The sequence below is a fragment of the Protopterus annectens genome, chromosome 6.part0 (genome assembly GCF_019279795.1).
Source record: "Protopterus annectens isolate FY-2018-M chromosome 6.part0, PAN1.0, whole genome shotgun sequence".
In the NCBI taxonomy this organism is placed as follows: domain Eukaryota; kingdom Metazoa; phylum Chordata; order Ceratodontiformes; family Protopteridae; genus Protopterus; species Protopterus annectens.
Genome location: NC_056737.1, coordinates 486,239,174 through 486,256,201, shown reverse-complemented (window position 1 = coordinate 486,256,201; position 17,028 = coordinate 486,239,174). Strand labels below are relative to the sequence as shown.

The 17,028-nt window shown below is 43.2% G+C and overlaps 1 protein-coding gene across 1 annotated transcript in view; it reads right to left on the bottom strand.

Annotated features, from left to right (window-relative positions):
* The window catches only part of UBR1 (ubiquitin protein ligase E3 component n-recognin 1), a gene marked incomplete in the record, with an annotated part of 4,571,807 nt that overhangs the window by 4,308,094 nt on the left and 246,685 nt on the right, over positions 1–17,028 (bottom strand).

Here is a 17,028-nt window from a genome sequence, read left to right as displayed (position 1 = left end):
CATAACTAAAAACATTTCTTTAACTTTAATTTTAACTAGCAAACAAGCATTTAGATTATTTTCAGCATTTATAGATGGATTAAGTTTAACACTTTCCTTCATCTTGCTCCAAAAAACAAACAGAAAAAGGTCATCAAAACTCTGGCTAACACATTCTGCAACTATTTTGGCGCTACTTCCCAATCAAACCTTTACAATGTTTTCAATTTCTGAGTTTTCCACATTCAGGCAGACAGCACTTCTTGCTCACTAGAGGTTTCGTAACATTATAATTGCCTAGAAGGTGGCTGAGGATACTTCCTGAATAGTTTTCACAAAACTGGTGGAAATTTGTACACTGTTCTCATATTTCTGTACAACTTACAAAATCTTTTGAATCATCTTATTTTTGAAGAATGTCCTCTTCTAACACAGAATATGCAAAAATGATTAGATACTGGGCAGTTCTTCATTTTGCACCTATACCCACAGATACTGCAAGCCAGACTTTTTTGTTATTATTATTATGATGATGATGACGGTGGTATCAGCCTGTCCTCCATCTTGTAATCCTTCCTCTGTTAAACAAGGCCTCACCGATTTCTTTTTCACACTGGTTACTTTTACAATATGTTTTACTATAAGACTCATTTATTTTACATACATTTTGCTCACCACTTAATGCTTTTACGTGTTTGACAGTAACCATACTTTTTCTGCACATATTCACAGCTAATGAGGTCAGGTCACCCCCTTTCTCTCAAAAGCCTGCAACTTCTTTCATCACTTACTAAACCACAAGCTATTCTAACTATTCTTAAAGATAAAGTTAAATGTAGCAAAAGAAAAGTACAGTTTTGTACCTACCATAAATGTAGATGTCCGATAGACATGCAACTGCAGTCATAACATGTGGGTTGTCCTGCCTCAGGCAGCCCTCGGTCGGCCGGATTCCAAAGTCTGGGTCCGACGTCGGCTGATGTCACATTTCTCTCCGATGTCAGAGCGGCTAGAGTACATAAGCATCAGCAGACGCCATTTTCTTCAGTGTTTCTTGCCCCAGATGCCAGGTGCCCTCCAAGGAAGGCTGTAATCAAATTGGAAGACAAAAACAGGATTCCAAACAAATAAATGAGCAATAAAACAAATACACCATAACAGATATCCCCAGCTAAGAATAACAGGGATAGAAGTGGACCCTAGGCATAGAGGGGTATGGAGGGAGGGAAAATCTGACTGCAGTTGCATGTCTATCGGACATCTACATTTATGGTAGGTACAAAACTGTACTATGTCCTTCAAGAATGCAACTGCAGTCATAACATGTGGGTAGAATACCATAGTTTAGCTGGGGGAGGAGGTATGCTCTAGGAAAGAGATGGTGTGGCAATCAAACCCTGCAGGACTGCCGAAGCAAAGCCTGCTCTGGATCTGGAATATAGAGGGAGATTGTAGTGTTTGGAGAATGTATGCACGGAGCTCCATGCAGCAGCTTCTAGAATGTCCTTGGTAGGCACCCCTCTTAAGAATGCTGTAGAGGTGGCTGTAGCTCTGGTGGAATGTGGTCTGACATTGGCTGGAACAGTCTTTCCATGAAAGGAATAGCAGAATCTGATGCAATGTCCAATCCATTTAGAAATAGTCTGTTTTGAAATTGCTTTTCCTTGGACTGCAGGGGCGTAAGCTACAAAAAGTTGTTCAGACTTCCTACTGGCCTTGGTTCTGTCCAGGTAGTATCAAAGTTGTCTGTGAATGTCCAAGGTATGCAAAAGTCTTTCCCCCTTATTCTCTGGATTGGGGAAGAAAGCAGGCAGATGAATGGCTTGATTTAGAGAAACCCTAGATACCACCTTTGGCATAAAAGTAGGGTTGGTCCTTAATGAAACCCTGTCTCTGTGGAAAATAATAAAGGGTGGTATTGCCATTAGGGCCTGTAGCTCGAAACCCTTCTTGCTGAGGTAATTGCCAACAGGAAAGCTGTCTTCCATGAGAGAAATTGCAAGTCAACTGAAGCTGCTGGCTCAAAGGAGGTAGAGTCAGTTTTCTAAGACAAAATTGAGGTCCCAGGCTGGCACTGGGGCCTTTCTTGGTGGCTTAATGTTCTTGATTCCCTGAGGAATTGTCTTAGTAAGGGTGAGAGAAAACAGGAGGATCAGTGTTGTATCTAGCTGAAATAGCAGATGCATGTATCTTTATGGAAGAATAAGAGAGGCCGTTCTTTAACATATCTGCCAAATATTCCAAGATGAGTGGGATGTTCAACAATGATGCATCATGTCCCTTGCTGGTATTCCAATTGCTGAATCTTTTCCACTTTGCTAAGTAAACCTTTCTGGTGGATGGTCTTCGAGCCTCTGTTAGTATCCGCTGAATTTCCTTGGAGAGAGATAAGCTGAAGTTATTTATGGGATCTCCCAGGCTGTTAGCTGCAGTGTCTGAAGATTTGGATGCAGTGTTTCGACATTGTGCTGAGTCAAAAGTAGAGGCCACTGAGGGAGGGCCCGCCTCCTGGTGTGACATATGCTCCATAGTAGTGGGTACCAGTGTTGTCTTGGCCAATCCGGAGCTATTATGATTCCCTTGGGCTTCTCTGTTTTGATCTTTAGTAATACTGAGGTCATCAGTGGCAGAGGTGGGAATGCATAGATTGCTAGGGAGTTCCAGTTGAATGAGAGGGCATCTATTTTCCAAGCTTTTGGATGGTATGTCCTTGTGCAAAATTTTGGTAGAAGATGGTTGAGGTGAGAGGCAAATAGGTCCACTTCTGGTTTGCCCCATGTCGAAGTGAGTTGCCTGAAGGCCTTCGGATGTAACCTCCACTCGTGTGGATCTGTGAAATTCTTGCTTAGGCTGTCCGCCAACACATTGTCTTTTCCTTTAACAAACTGGGATTGTAACTGGATGTTTAGGCTCAGTGATTTCTCCCAAAGCTGCATTGTCAGTCTGCAAAGGGGATAAGAGTGGGTGCCCCCCTGCTTGTTTATGTACCACATTACAGTGGTGTTGTCTGTCCGCATCATTAAATGGCCTTGCTGGAGTTGGTGTTGAAAAGCCTCGATGGCATGCATTACTGCCAGCATTTCCTTTTGGTTTATATGCAGATGTGTTTCCTTTGGAGACCATTGTCCCTGTATACAACTGCCTTCCATGTGCGCCCCCCATCCAAGGTCTGAGGCGTCTGTAGTCATGGTCTGTGTTATCTGTGGTTTTTTGAAAGACATACCTGTGTTTTCCTGGCTTACCGAGGCCCACCATAGGAATTCCTTTTGTAGGCATGGAATGAGTGGTATGATTGTCTCCAAGTTGTTGCTGTGTTGAGACCAAATGCTTTTTATGTACCATTGAAGCTTTCTCATGTGTAATTTTGCTAATGGAACCAGTAGAATGCAGGATGCCATGTAACCCAGGGCCTGTAGGAATCTCCTTGCAGTCATCTGGGTGAGTTTTGCTAAACCTTTGAAGTAATGAGTTAACTTCTCTTGCTTGTCTTCTGTCAGGTAAGCCATCTGAGAGGCTGTGTCAAGTTTGGCTCCTAAGAAGATTATTTGCTGGGATGGCTGCAGTCTTGACTTTTGGAAGTTGACTGTGTATCCCAGAGCTTGAAGTAATCGTATGACATAATCCAGGTTTTTTGTCAACATCAATTTGTCGTCCGCTTGAATGAGGCAGTCGTCCAGGTACGGGTAAATTTGTATTCCCTGGAGCCTGCAATGAGCAATCACTGAAGCCAGGCATTTTGTAAATACTCTGGGCGCAGTAGATAAGCCAAATGGCAATGCTGAGAATTGATAATGCTCTGGCCCTGCAAGAAATCTGAGGTATCTTCTGCAGCTGTGTCTGATAGGGACATGCAGGTATGCCTCCTTGAGGTCCAGAATAATCAGCCATGACTCCTTGCCCAGCATGGGAAGGACATGCAGGTATGCCTCCTTGAGGTCCAGAATAATCAGCCACGACTCCTTGCCCAGCATGGGAAGGACATGCAGGTATGCCTCCTTGAGGTCCAGAATAATCAGCCACGACTCCTTGCCCAGCATGGGAAGGAGGTGCTGTAGAGTCAGCATTTTGAACTTTGGTACTATGAGAAAGGTGTTTAATGCGGACAAGTCCAGTATTGGTCTCCATTGAGATTCTTTTCTTGGAACAAGGAACAGTCTTGAGTAAAACCCCTGGCCTTGTTCTTGTTGTGGAACTTTCTATTGCTTTCATTCGAGTCAGCAGAGTGATTTGCTTGATAGCCTCTGCCCTCTGATTTTGTGGTAGGTTTGGCATGGCTTGTTTTCTTGGTAAGGTATGAAAATGAAACCTGTACCCTCGGTCTATAATGTCCAAAATCCATTTGTCCTTTGTCAGTCTGTGCCAGTTTTCTGCAAAAGTACAGTTTTGTACCTACCATAAATGTAGATGTTCGAAGATCCACATTGCTGCAGTCCTTACATATGGGTAGTCCGCTGTCCTCGGTCAGCCCGAATACCAAAGTATTAGGCTGACGTCGGTCAAGGCGCTTAAGACTGACATCAGGACGTCAGGGTACAAATGCGCATGACCGACGTCATATCCTCAGTCTTTTCTTGCCCCAGATGTCAGAAGGCCCTAAAAAGAAAGGCCAAAACCAAAAGACAGCAAAAAACAACCAACCACCCCTGCACTAATCCTATTTACAATATTTACAATATTCACAACCCAGACCACACAACCGCCTCTAACTACAGAGGGGAAGGAGGGAGGGTAAATTGGACTGCAGCAATGTGGATCTTCGAACATCTACATTTATGGTAGGTACAAAACTGTACTATGTTCTTCATCTCACATTGCTGCAGTCCTTACATATGGGTAGAATCCCAAAGCAGAGGTAAGGGAGGATGGCAAAACTATAAAGCATTAGGAGCTGCCAAAATGCCCTGTAAACTTGCAGTGGCAAAACCAGCCCTAGATTTAGAGTAAAGTGGAAGGTGGTAATGCTTAGAGAAAGTATGCACTGAACTCCAAGTAGCTGCCTCCAAAATATCTTTAGTAGCCACCCCCCTTAAAAAAGCTGTAGAAGTGGCAGTAGCCCTAGTGGAATGAGGCCTAATCCCAGCTGGAATCTCCTTACCATGATGGGAACAACAGAAAGCAATACAAAAACCAATCCACTTAGAAATAGTTTGTTTTGAAACAGGCTTGCCCTGAGAACCCAAAGCAAATGAAACAAATAACTGCTGAGACTGCCTGAACCCTTTAGTTCTGCTCAAATAATATCGCAACTGCCTGTGTATATCCAAAGTGTGCAAAATCTTTTCCCCTTTATTTTGGGGGTTTGCATAAAAGTAGGCAAATGAATAGTTTGGTTTAAAGCCACACTAGAAACCACTTTAGGCATAAAGGAAGGATTAGTGCATAAAGATACCCTATCCTTATGGAAACTTAAGAAAGGCTCAACCGCCATAAGGGCCTGTAATTCAGAAACCCTTCTCGCAGAGCTAATGGCCAACAAAAAAGCAGTCTTCCATGATAAATATTTCAACTCGGCAGTAGCTGCAGGCTCAAAAGGTTGTAGAGTGAGTTTCTCCAACACAAAATTGAGATCCCAAGCAGGAGTAGGAGCTCTACGTGGGGTCTTATATTCTTTGCCCCTCTAAGGAATTGCTTAAACAAAGGATGAGAAAACAATGGTGGGTCACAGTCATAGTGAGCAGAAATTGCTGCAGCATGAACCTTAATAGAGGAGAAGGACAAACCTTTGTCCAGTAACTCAGTAAGATATTGAAGAGCCACACTTAAATTAGGCTTAGAAACATCAAATTCCTTTGCTGTACTCCAAAATAAAAATCTCCTCCATTTATCTGCGTACACTTTCCTTGTACTAGGCCTTCTGGCCTCCAAAATAACATTCAAAACTTGCTGTGGAAGCTGAGACCCTCCAGGGTTTAAAACAGAATATGCCAGGCTGTTAGATGTAGAGAGTGAAGTTTGACATTGAGTAAATGACTGTTCTCCTGAGACAGCAGGTGTGGAATCGAAGGCAAAGGCCATGGAGGCTCCGTGCCAGACTTCTCAGTAATGGGTACCAGTGCTGTCGAGGCCAATCTGGAGCTATTAAAATCATCTTTGGCTTGTCCTGTCTGACCTTCAGGAGTACCTTTGGGAGGAGAGGCAGAGGTGGAAAGGCATACACATGAAGACTGCTCCAATTGAATGAGAGAGCATCCACTTTCCAGGCTGTGGGATGAAACCTTTTGTGCAAAACTTTGGCAGCTGGTAGTTTAGTGGAGAAGCGAACAGATCTATGTCTGGAGTTCCCCATAACACTGTCAATTTCTGAAATACATGAGGATCCAATTTCCACTCGTGGGGATCCATAATTTGTCTGCTCAACACATCTGCTAAGGAGTTCTGTGCTCGGCAGAAACCTTGCCTGAAGATTTAGCTGTAAACTGAGAGCAGTCTCCCACAAAATCATTGCTTGTCTGCATAGAGGATAAGAATCGTTCCCCTTGCTTGTTGATGTACCACATGACAGTTGTGTTGTCTGTTAGAACCAACACCTGCCCTGGAAGAAGTAAATCCTTGAAAGCTATTAATGCAAATTGGACTGCTAACATCTCCTTCAAGTTGATATGTAGATGTTGAAGTCTGGCAGGCCACGTGTCTTGTACCCACTTTCCATTTAGATGAGCTCCCCAAGCTTTGTCTGAGGCATCTGTCGTTAGAATCTGACTCGCCTCTGGCCGGGTCACAGAGAGTCCCTTGTTTAGGTGACATTCCTGAGCCCACCACAAAAATTCCTTTTGAATGCAAGGTATTATCTGAATGACAGTGTCCATATCTTGGCAGTGCTGTGTCCATACATTTTGAGATACCATTGTAGCTTCCTCATATGCAGTTTGGCATTGGGAAGTACCAGAATACAAGATGCCATGAACCCCAAGGCTTGAAGGACTGTCCTTGCAGTCAGCCTGGACTGACGAGACAATTGATGGAAGAGAAAGATTCTTTTGTTTGTCCGGGGTCAAAAAGGCCATCTGGGATGCTGTATTCAGTCTCACACCCAGAAAGCACATGTCCTGAGAGGGTACTGGACTGGACTTTATTTCGTTCACAGAATACCCCAGGCATCTTAACACTGCTATCACATACTGTAAATGATGAAGAAGTTCGTCCTTTCCTTGGGCCAGAATCAGGCAATCGTCCAAATAAGGATAGATTTGTATTCCTCTTAGCCTGAAGAAAGCTATCACTGGAGCCAGAACCTTCGTGAACACTCTGGGCGCAGTAGATAAGCCAAAGGGCAAGGCAGAGAACTGATAATGAGAAGTCCCAGCCCAAAAATGCAGATACTTTCTGCAACTGAGCCTGATAGGAACATGAAGGTAAGCCTCCTTGAGATCCAGAGTCACCATCCAGTGATCTTTGCCCAGCAGAGGTAAAAGTTGTTGTAACGTCAACATTTTGAACTTGGGAATGTCCAGATATGTGTTGAGGATAGATAAATCCAAGATTGGTCTCCACGTGTTCCCTTTCTTTGGTACTAGGAACAGGCGAGAATAAAATCCTAGGCCCACTTCTGGCAGAGGGACCGGTTGTATGGCCCTTATTTGAAGTAGCAGAGAAATTTGTTTGTGAGCCTCTAGTCTTTGCTGAGGAGGAACGCCTTTGAAAGGAGGCAAGGTATGGAAATAAAACTTGTAACCTTGGTGAATGATATCCAATACCCATTTGTCTTGGGTAATCAAATTCCAATTTTCCTTGAAGAGTGCCAACCTTCCTCCCAAAGGTGCTGCCAGGGAAGAAAGATCTGGCAGCTGAAAAGGTAGGTCATTGGGCCTGTTTACGAAAGGACTGGCCCCTGCCCTCCCCCGAAGATTGTGCAGGTGAACTCCCTGTCCTAGGTCTGAAAGAACTCTGAGCTCTGCCCCTACCACGTCTAGATCTACCCCTAGACTGGGAATCATAAGAAGGATACGTCCACCCCTTAGCAGGCCAATTCCTACTAAGCTTTGGAGGCTGAACTTGCAAAAAATCTTTAACAGCCTGCATAGACTTAGCCTTGTCTTCCATTTTCTTCAAGACTGACTCCACAGGTGAACCAAACAACACATCAGACTGTAAAGGAGCATCCAAAAATCCTTGTCTTAACATGGTCAGATAAATTCTGATCCCTCAGTTGGCGTGCCTGCGAAGAACTGAACCAGTGGCAGCCACCCTAGACGAGGCCTGTACAGCATCAAAACCACATTGTAAAGAATGCTTACCCACCTGTTCAGAGACATGCACCAAATCTTGTAATTCTTTACATTCAATGCCTTCCGCCAGAGCATCCACCTTAGACTTCAATTGAGAAAGCAGATAGTTTTGATATTTCAACATATGAAACTGGCAATTCAAAGCCCTCATAGCTAAGGTAGAAGATGTATAAACTTTCTTACCCCCACCTATCCAAAGCTCTGGCCTCTTTATCTGGAGGAACCGGATTTTTTACAACAGAGGCCTTGACACCCTTAGGTCCCTGACTAACAGTTTCTGGGTCCGCCCTAGGACTCTTATAAAGATATTTATGAGCCTCAGGCACCCTGTAATACCTATCCGGTTTAACAGGAGCAGGAGGCAGAGAATCAGGATTAAGTGAAGCCTCTGCAAACACATCTTCCACAACATCCAGAACAGGGGGTATAGCCAAGGGCCTATGCTGGGGTAAAAGCAAAATTCCCTAAGCCTTTTCCTGGAATCAGAGAAGTCCTGACCTTCCCACTTAAAATGTTCCCTCATGGAATGAAGAGTCTCTGAAAAAGAAAAATCCTCTGGAGGAGAAGCAGAAGGAGTCGAATCATCTGCATCAGAATCAGAATAAGGAGAGTACTCCTGCAAGTCTTCAGCCGAAGACTCTGAAACATCCGAAGCCTGCTCAAAACCCCCCAACTCTGGCTCCACCCTAGGCCTCTTATCAGGAGGGGGCAAAGAACCTCTAATCAGAGTAATCAAATCTTCTGCCATTTTAAGCATGTGCTTCTTGGGCACAGACCCTGCTGAACTAGGAGCGACACCAACAGAAGCTAAACCTGGCCTGCCTCTGGGAGAAGGCTTGGAAACAGAAGGAGAGGGCCTAACCACCCTAGGAAGGGAGGGGAGTACAGTAACTTGAGAAGCCCCTTCAGCCTGACCTGCCTCCTGAGAGGCCACATCCTGCAATATCAAAGTCTCCCCCTGGGACTCCAGAGAAGCCTCCGTCGGAACCACCGATTCCACTGACGCCTCTAAAGAACCGGCGTCCGGAACGGACGACTCTTCTTGCCTGGGTTTAACTGCTTTGTCTTTGCGCTTCTTCGAAGAAGCGGGCGCCGGAGCATCCGACGGCATATTATAATTGCACCGCTTCCCGAAGACCAGCCTAGCACAATCTAACCTTCGCTTAATAGTGCGCTTATTGAACCTAGCACAAAAGCGACACCCAACAACGTCGTGCTCAGGCCCCAAACAAGGAATACACAAAGAATGATAGTCCCTATGCGGTATCTGTTTCCCACAAGAAATACAGTTATTCACTTTTTCTGACATCCGGTAAAACACTGAGGCAAGAAAAACCAAAATATTCCCAACGGGTACTTAGCCAACTTTGATTCGGTCTGAAACTCCGAACTCGAAAAATTTCAGAACGCCGAACGGCACTTGCAACGCTGCTTCTGCATCGGACCATGCGGCAAAAAAGACTGAGGATATGACGTCGGTCATGCGCATTTGTACCCTGACGTCCTGATGTCAGTCTTAAGCGCCTTGACCGACGTCAGCCTAATACTTTGGTATTCGGGCCGACCGAGGACAGCGGACTACCCATATGTAAGGACTGCAGCAATGTGAGATGAAGAACATCAGAGATAATTTCCCGCCCAAGGGAGCTTCTAGTTGTTCCCTGGTAGGTGGTAGTAGAGGAAAGTCATTGAGTTTGTGGTTGATGGGCAGGTGAAACCCCCTGCATCACTTCTTTGGTTTCCTGGCTGCCATTGCCGTCCCCTGTAAGGGCCTCTGTACTGGCCTCTTCCTCGGCCACGTCTGTTTGTACCCCTTTGAAACTTTTCTGGATTAGGAAAGGACCAGTTTTTTGAAGGCCAATTCCTACTGAACCTGGGGGGTTGAACTTGGAGGAAATCTTTCAGTCTGAACTGATTTTGCTTTTTCTTCGATGGTCTTTAACACATCCTTAGCATTTGCACCAAAAAGCTTGTTCTTTTCCAAAGGTGCATCCAGAAGCTTTGCTTTTACATGATCTGGTAGAGGTTGATCTTTTAACCAAGCATGTCTACGAATCACTGCCCCTGTCATAGCTGCCCTACATGAAGCTTCCAGTGCATCATATCCACACTGCAGGAAGTGATTGCTTACTTGCTGAGTGTTATGGACAGCTTCCTGCAAAGTCTTCCTGTCTAAAGGATCAGGAGAAGCTAATGTTTTTTGTAAATCTTCTAAGAGATAATCCTGATATTGTAACATATGAAAAAGGCAATTTAAAGCTCTCATAGATAAGGTAGTGGATGTGTAAACCTTTTTGCCCCATCTCTCTAATGACCTTGCTTCACTGTTGGAGGGCAAAGGATTTTTTGAGGTGGAGGCTGAAACTCCTTTAGGCCCCTGTGAAACAGTTTCCAAATCAGCAGTATGGGCCCTGAATAAATGGGAATGAGTATCTGGGACCCTGTAATACCTGTCTGGCTTAGCTAGAGCAGGAGGAAGAGAATCAGGGGTAGCACTAGAGTCAGAATACAAATCATCCAGAACATCAAGTACAGGAGGATTAGCTAAGGGCCTGTGCTGAGGCTTCTTAAGGGAAGTCCTAAGGCGTTTCCTAGAATCAGAATATTCCTGTCCTTGCCACTTGAAATGTTCCCTCATGGTGTGCAGAACTTCCCCAAAAGAAATATCCTCAGGAGGGGAGGCCGAAGGGATGGAATCTTCTGCATCCGAGTCCTCATAGGTCTGGAAGAGCTCTTCCTGGCTATCAGAGTGGACAGAGCCCTCAGAGTCTTCATCTGAAGGAGTAGGGTCAGAGGGTTCAACCCGGGGCGCCTTTTATCAGGAGGAGGCTGGGATGCTCTCTCAGGATGGGCCTGTGAACCTCTAATCATGGAAATTAAATCAGCAGCCATGGACATAATTTGTGTCTCCGGAGTCGGCTGAGGTAAGGATTTAGAAGTAATATGTTTTGTTTTGCTGGCTGCCTTAGCCCTAGTGTAGGCCTTAATAGACATGAAATCCACAGACACCAAGGTGAAACAAAACTGATAATCCAAAAAAAGGGAAAGTCTTGTGGCTGTCGTGGAATAAAAGCTTTGTAATTTGAATTTTGAAGCTTCCGAGGTCCTTCCTTTCCCTTAATAGACATGGCCATAGGAGGCCTGGCAGCTCCACGTGCAGGAGTGACCTTGTCTACAGCAATGGTCTCGGGCATTTCCTCGGTTTCGGTATCCGGAGGAAAATCTATAACTGGCGGAGTAAAGTCTGGAATCGGAGTCGTCGGTAATGCGGTGTCTTCGGTTCGGAGCGGTGGAGAGACCGTCACAGAGGGAACCGGAGCAATCGCGCTAGGTTTTGGCGTGTAGTCTGAGGTATACGCGGGCAGAGGACGTCTGTCCCGGTCTTTTCGCTTTTTGGGAGTTTGCGATGTCGGAAGGTCCGACGGCATGGTGTAAGCAAATTTATCGCCGAAAAAATCTTCAGCGAACTCCGCCCGGCACCTGAGAGTGCGCTTGTTGAAGCGAGCACAGGCTACACAGGCCGAGACGTCGTGGTCTGGGCCCAGGCAAGGGAGGCAGTAAGAGTGGAAATCCTTATGAGGTATTTGTTTACCACAAAAAAGACAATTGTTAACTTTTTCAGTAAATTCTGACATCGGCTGAGGCAAGAAAAGGTCCCCAACGGGGTACTTAGCTTTTTTGATGACTTCGGTATCGTAGAAAACAGGAGCTGACCGACTGGCACTTGCGAACCGCTTCTGCTTCGGGCACCACGCGGCAAGAAAGACTGAAGAAAATGGCGTCGGCTGATGCTTATGTACTCCAGCCGCTCTGACGTCGGAGAGAAATGCGACATCAGCCGACGTCGGACCCAGACTTTGGAATCCGGCCGACCGAGGGCTGCCTGAGGCAGGACAACCCACATGTTATGACTGCAGTTGCATTCTTGAAGGACATCTTGTTTTTGCACAACAATGTTCACATGCATCCTCAAGAATGAGACACTAAAAAACAGAAGTTTAAATCTCTTATCTGTAAACGTCAAGTTTATACAAAACCTGAATATGGAAGTCTAAGCTGCTTCAGCCGTATTTCTGGCATTAATAATATACAAGCAGGAGGCATGCAAGTTGCCCTGGGGTCCAGCTCTAATTATGGCAGATTAACATGAGTGAATACCTGGGAAGCAATTATGTAATTGCCAACCTGTTAAATTAACAGCTTGGTAAAACATGTCCTTAACTACATAAAATATAAAATGCCCTGCTATCAAGACAAACTGTGCAAAATAATTATGCAATAAAGTTTCTCGTTAATGCAAGTTTCTTTCTGGAGGAAATGCCAACATATATGTAAGATTATTTCACCTTTCTATTACTGCATACTGAACAGGTAGGAAGGAAGGAAACCTGGATAAAAAAAAATAAGCATTAAAGTAAACTAAGTGAATGATGTTGAAGTTGACCTTCCTTCTCTGAATACTACATTAAAAGCAGACGACAGCCTCTCACTGCACTCAATTAAGTCATGCAGGCAGTTACAAGAAAAACTGAACACAGATTTCAACAATTACTAAAATGGACCACAAGAGAGTCTGCAGTGCGATGACAACCACTACATATGCATTTAAAGACCCCTTTAAATATTACAATCCCACTTCCTACCACTCCCCTCAAAGATAAACAATTCAATTCCACACGTGACTAAAGAACGATACCTAGGCCTTACAATGCACACTATGCCAACATTTCATTTTTACATAAAAACGATAGGACAAAATACCCTGTTGTAGCAAAGACAATGTTACAGGGTCTCCCCATCTTCACTCTCCTTTTGTTCGCAAAGAAAAAAAAAATAGTCACAACTAAAGCGGAATGTGGCACGTCCTTAATATCCATTCACATTAGCACTTAGAGAAGTTCAATAACTTGCATCCAACAAAGATATGTACACCAATCATTTATCTTCCAAATAATAAAGAAAAGATAAGTATCAACCTTTACTGGCAAAACTAGCCAGTGGACAGCAGCACCACCACCTTCAAACAAATAATGAAAAATCATTTCAACTCTTCCTGGCTATGTACCTGCTCTATACCCTAAACCTCTTCCTTCTCCTTATATTACAACTAAATTCCTATGCCTTTTACTACTAGTGACTGATGATACTTTCTCCATATCTATTTAATTTTTTTCTTTCATCACTTGTTGATACTGCTACAATAATGATTAATTTATCTCTGTTTTTACCACTCTGAATTCATCTGGCAACCAACTAAATTCCTGCTTTTATGTATATACTCTGTATTATATGTTACTGTAGTCAAACGAACTAAATTTCTGACGTATGAATATATATATATATATATATATATATATTTTTTTTTTTTTTTTACTATAACCACTATGTGTAACACTGTTTCTACTTCTGTACCAATTAAATGTTGAATTATTTTTTTCTGCATCTACGTTCTTGGCGGAGCTTTTCTCCCCAGGCCTCCACCAAAAATGGGCTCCTTTAGGCTCAGTGGACTTTCCTGGTAAACAACTGCAATAATTAATCAATCTTTCAAATTCATGCACCCTTCGCAGTCCATTTCTATAAAAAACACTGACTTATTGTCAAGGCTACCATTTACATTCCACATAATAAAGAAAAGATAAGTATCAGCCTTTACTGGCAAAACTAGCCATTGGACAGCAAGTCTATTTTGTCAGAGAAAACTGCATTTTGGGTATACAGAGCTTTTGCTAGTTCAGGACCAACCTGCTGCAACAAAGTATCAACTAAACTTCGAAATACACACATCCCAGAAAACTTTAAACAATGCATATACACAAATACATTACCCAGCAATCTTACTTTGCAAATATACCTGATGAATGCTTATACATTAATGTAAAATACAAAATTAAGTATTTTATATTATGGACCCGTATTACATAATACTGTATTACTGTTAAGCATTTCAGTGCATGAGTTCTTACTGTTTGTATCTGCCACTATTTTTTTCTTTATTGTAATTTACAACTGTACTGTGATGTTACACTTCTGCTTCCACAGGAGCGAAAAAGGTATGAAGACAAGTCCATTTGTCTGGTAAAAGAAAGTAAAATAAAAACATGCAGGAAGGCTGCACATGGAATACTTTTAAGGCTTTTCAACTAACCCACTTGCACAGAGGTATAAACTTTCAGGAAAGTACAGTTGAGGAAGTCCTACTTAGCTGTAGCTATTTGAATTTTGCACTGCCTTAGTGGCATATGGGCTTTGTCCCTGCACAAATCCACAATGTCAGCTTTCCAGATCTCAGAATTCTCTCCTCTGACTCCCTGTGACAGGAGACTGGGAAAACTCCTCCCCCATTAGGGGTAGCCTAACCCATGTCACACTAAGTCAGTTGTTCAGGCTTTTACTGCTAAGTAGGAAGAACCAAGAATGACGAGAAGTAATAATCACCTGAAACTGACCAACCAGTTTCCAGCCAAAGAACAACACAAAAAGCAAAACCAGCTAGCAATACAACAAAGTTGGATAAATTCAAGCCATATATAAAATAAGGGGGATGGATGGGGGGGTTGTAGGAACTGAGGCAGTGTGAAATTCAAATATCTGCTGTTACAGTTAAGCAGGACCTGTGCAACTGTACTATGTTTATCATTCACGCTGTCTCATTGGCATATGGATAAACTCCTAAAGCTTACCCTCTTTGGGAGGAGGAAAGATAAGGATCCAGGAGCCCCTAGAGAATGGTCCTCAAAAGCCCCTAGAGAATGATCCTCAAAAGCCCCTAGAGAATGATCCACAAAAGCCTGCTCTAGAACTTGAGAAAAAAATCCAGTCTGTAGTGTTTTGGAAAGGTATGAACAAAGGACCAGGTTGCTGTTTCTAGAATGATTATAAAGTCCACTCCTTTCCGATACATCATGGAAGAGGATAAAGCTCTGGTAGAATGTGCTTTAACCTTGCCTGGAACAGAGTTAATATGGCGGGAGTAACAAAAATCAATAGCAAGAGACAACCAACAAGCAGTCATTTTCTTAGAGACAGGTTGACCTTTCTTAACCCCTAAATTGGAAATAAACAGCTGTTCTGCTTTCCTGAAGAGCGTAGTTCTGACAAGGTAATACCTGAGCTGCCTTGTACACATCCAAGGTATGCAGAATCTTCTCTTCCTAGTCTTTAGGTTCTGAGATAAATGTGATTAGCTCCTTCTAAGCAAATCCTGCTAATCACGGATGCCAAGTTTAGGATGGAAATAAAATCAAATACAAATAAAAATCTTTTTGTACTTGTAATAATTTCACCTCAGTATATTGCTTCAGTTAATCCTTTCATAAAAAACTTTATTCTCCAACAAATGAGTAGAAATACTATTGTCTTTCAATACATTAAAAAAATGCTTTATTACAAAGTCTTCATGTTCTGGAAAGAAAATCTGGAGACCGATGGCTTCATTAAGGGAAAATTCAGAAAAACACTTTTGGCAGGAAAGCTAGATTAATAAATAAAACAATCTGGTCTTTGTTGAAATCAAATAAGGTTTGACCACGACAATAGCTTGCAGTTCAGAAATATGCCTTGCAGATGTCAGAGCAAAAGCAAAACAGTTTTTTCAAGTGCTGAACTTTAAATCAGCCTGAAAGGCAGGTTAAACATGAGATAGTCAATATTTCAAGAACAAAGTTCAAATCCCAAGGAGGAAGAATCTACTTTCGAGGGGGTCTCAAGTGCAGCACTCGTTTTATAAACTGATTAATGACAAAGAAAAGAAAGAGGAGGATCCATGGGCTCAAGATGCACCTTGATAAATGGACAAGAAAAGCCATTAAGTGGCTCATGCAAAATATTTAAAACCACAAGGGTAGACACCATACCACGCCCTCAGATATCAGTTAGGCACCACCTAGAAAACCTCTTCCACTTGTAAACATAAGATTTTCTATTTGCAGGTCTTCCTGCCTCCATCAATACCTGCTGCTCATTCTCATGGAACAAATGCTTAAAAAGGTATCAAAACAGAATCACAGCTTTACAGGGGAATACTTTAACAGCCCTGAAGGGCCAGTTTAAGCATACCCAATAACCTGAGATCTGAATCAAACCCTGTTGTCTATGAGGTTAAGACCTCAACCATAACCCCCCCCACGTAAGCTGCAATTGCTCTAAGTGGGATGCACCAGTTACCCCAACACTGAGCATATCCAGAGTGCAAGTAAGCTTGTAGTAACTGCCCTTGGCTAGTTCCATTAAGAGCGAAAACCAACACAGCCTGGGCCACAAAGGGATCACCACAATGAAATACAATACTTTCTGAATCTTCAGACATATTTAGGAAATCAGTGAAAAGAGTGGAAATGCATAAAGAAACATTCGCGTCCAAGGGAATGGAAATACATCTGTCCTTCAAGCATGGCTGCAAAGATGTCTCTAATAGAAATGTTCCACCTATCTGTTTTGAAAGGAGGCGAACAAATCTATTAGAGGCGTTTCCCAGATATAGACCGAATCGTGGAAGCCCTCTTTCCTGAGTTTCCATTTGTGAAGGTCCGTTTGGGATCTGCTTACTCTGTCTGCCACCGCTGCTTTGCTCCGATGGGATGATCACAGAATGCTCCAAGGTTAGCTCCCAGGCCATCACTGCCAACCGGCAAAGAAGGTATGACACTGAACCCCCCTCTTATGCCCAAGTACTACAGGACTGTGGTGTTGTACATACCTACTAAAAGGGTAAATGGAGACTATAAGGGGTAAAGAACATGTACGGCCTGAATCACCGCTAACATTTCTTTAACGTTTAACATTTCTTTAACGTTTATGTCCTCTGAAGCATTTGAAGGACCCC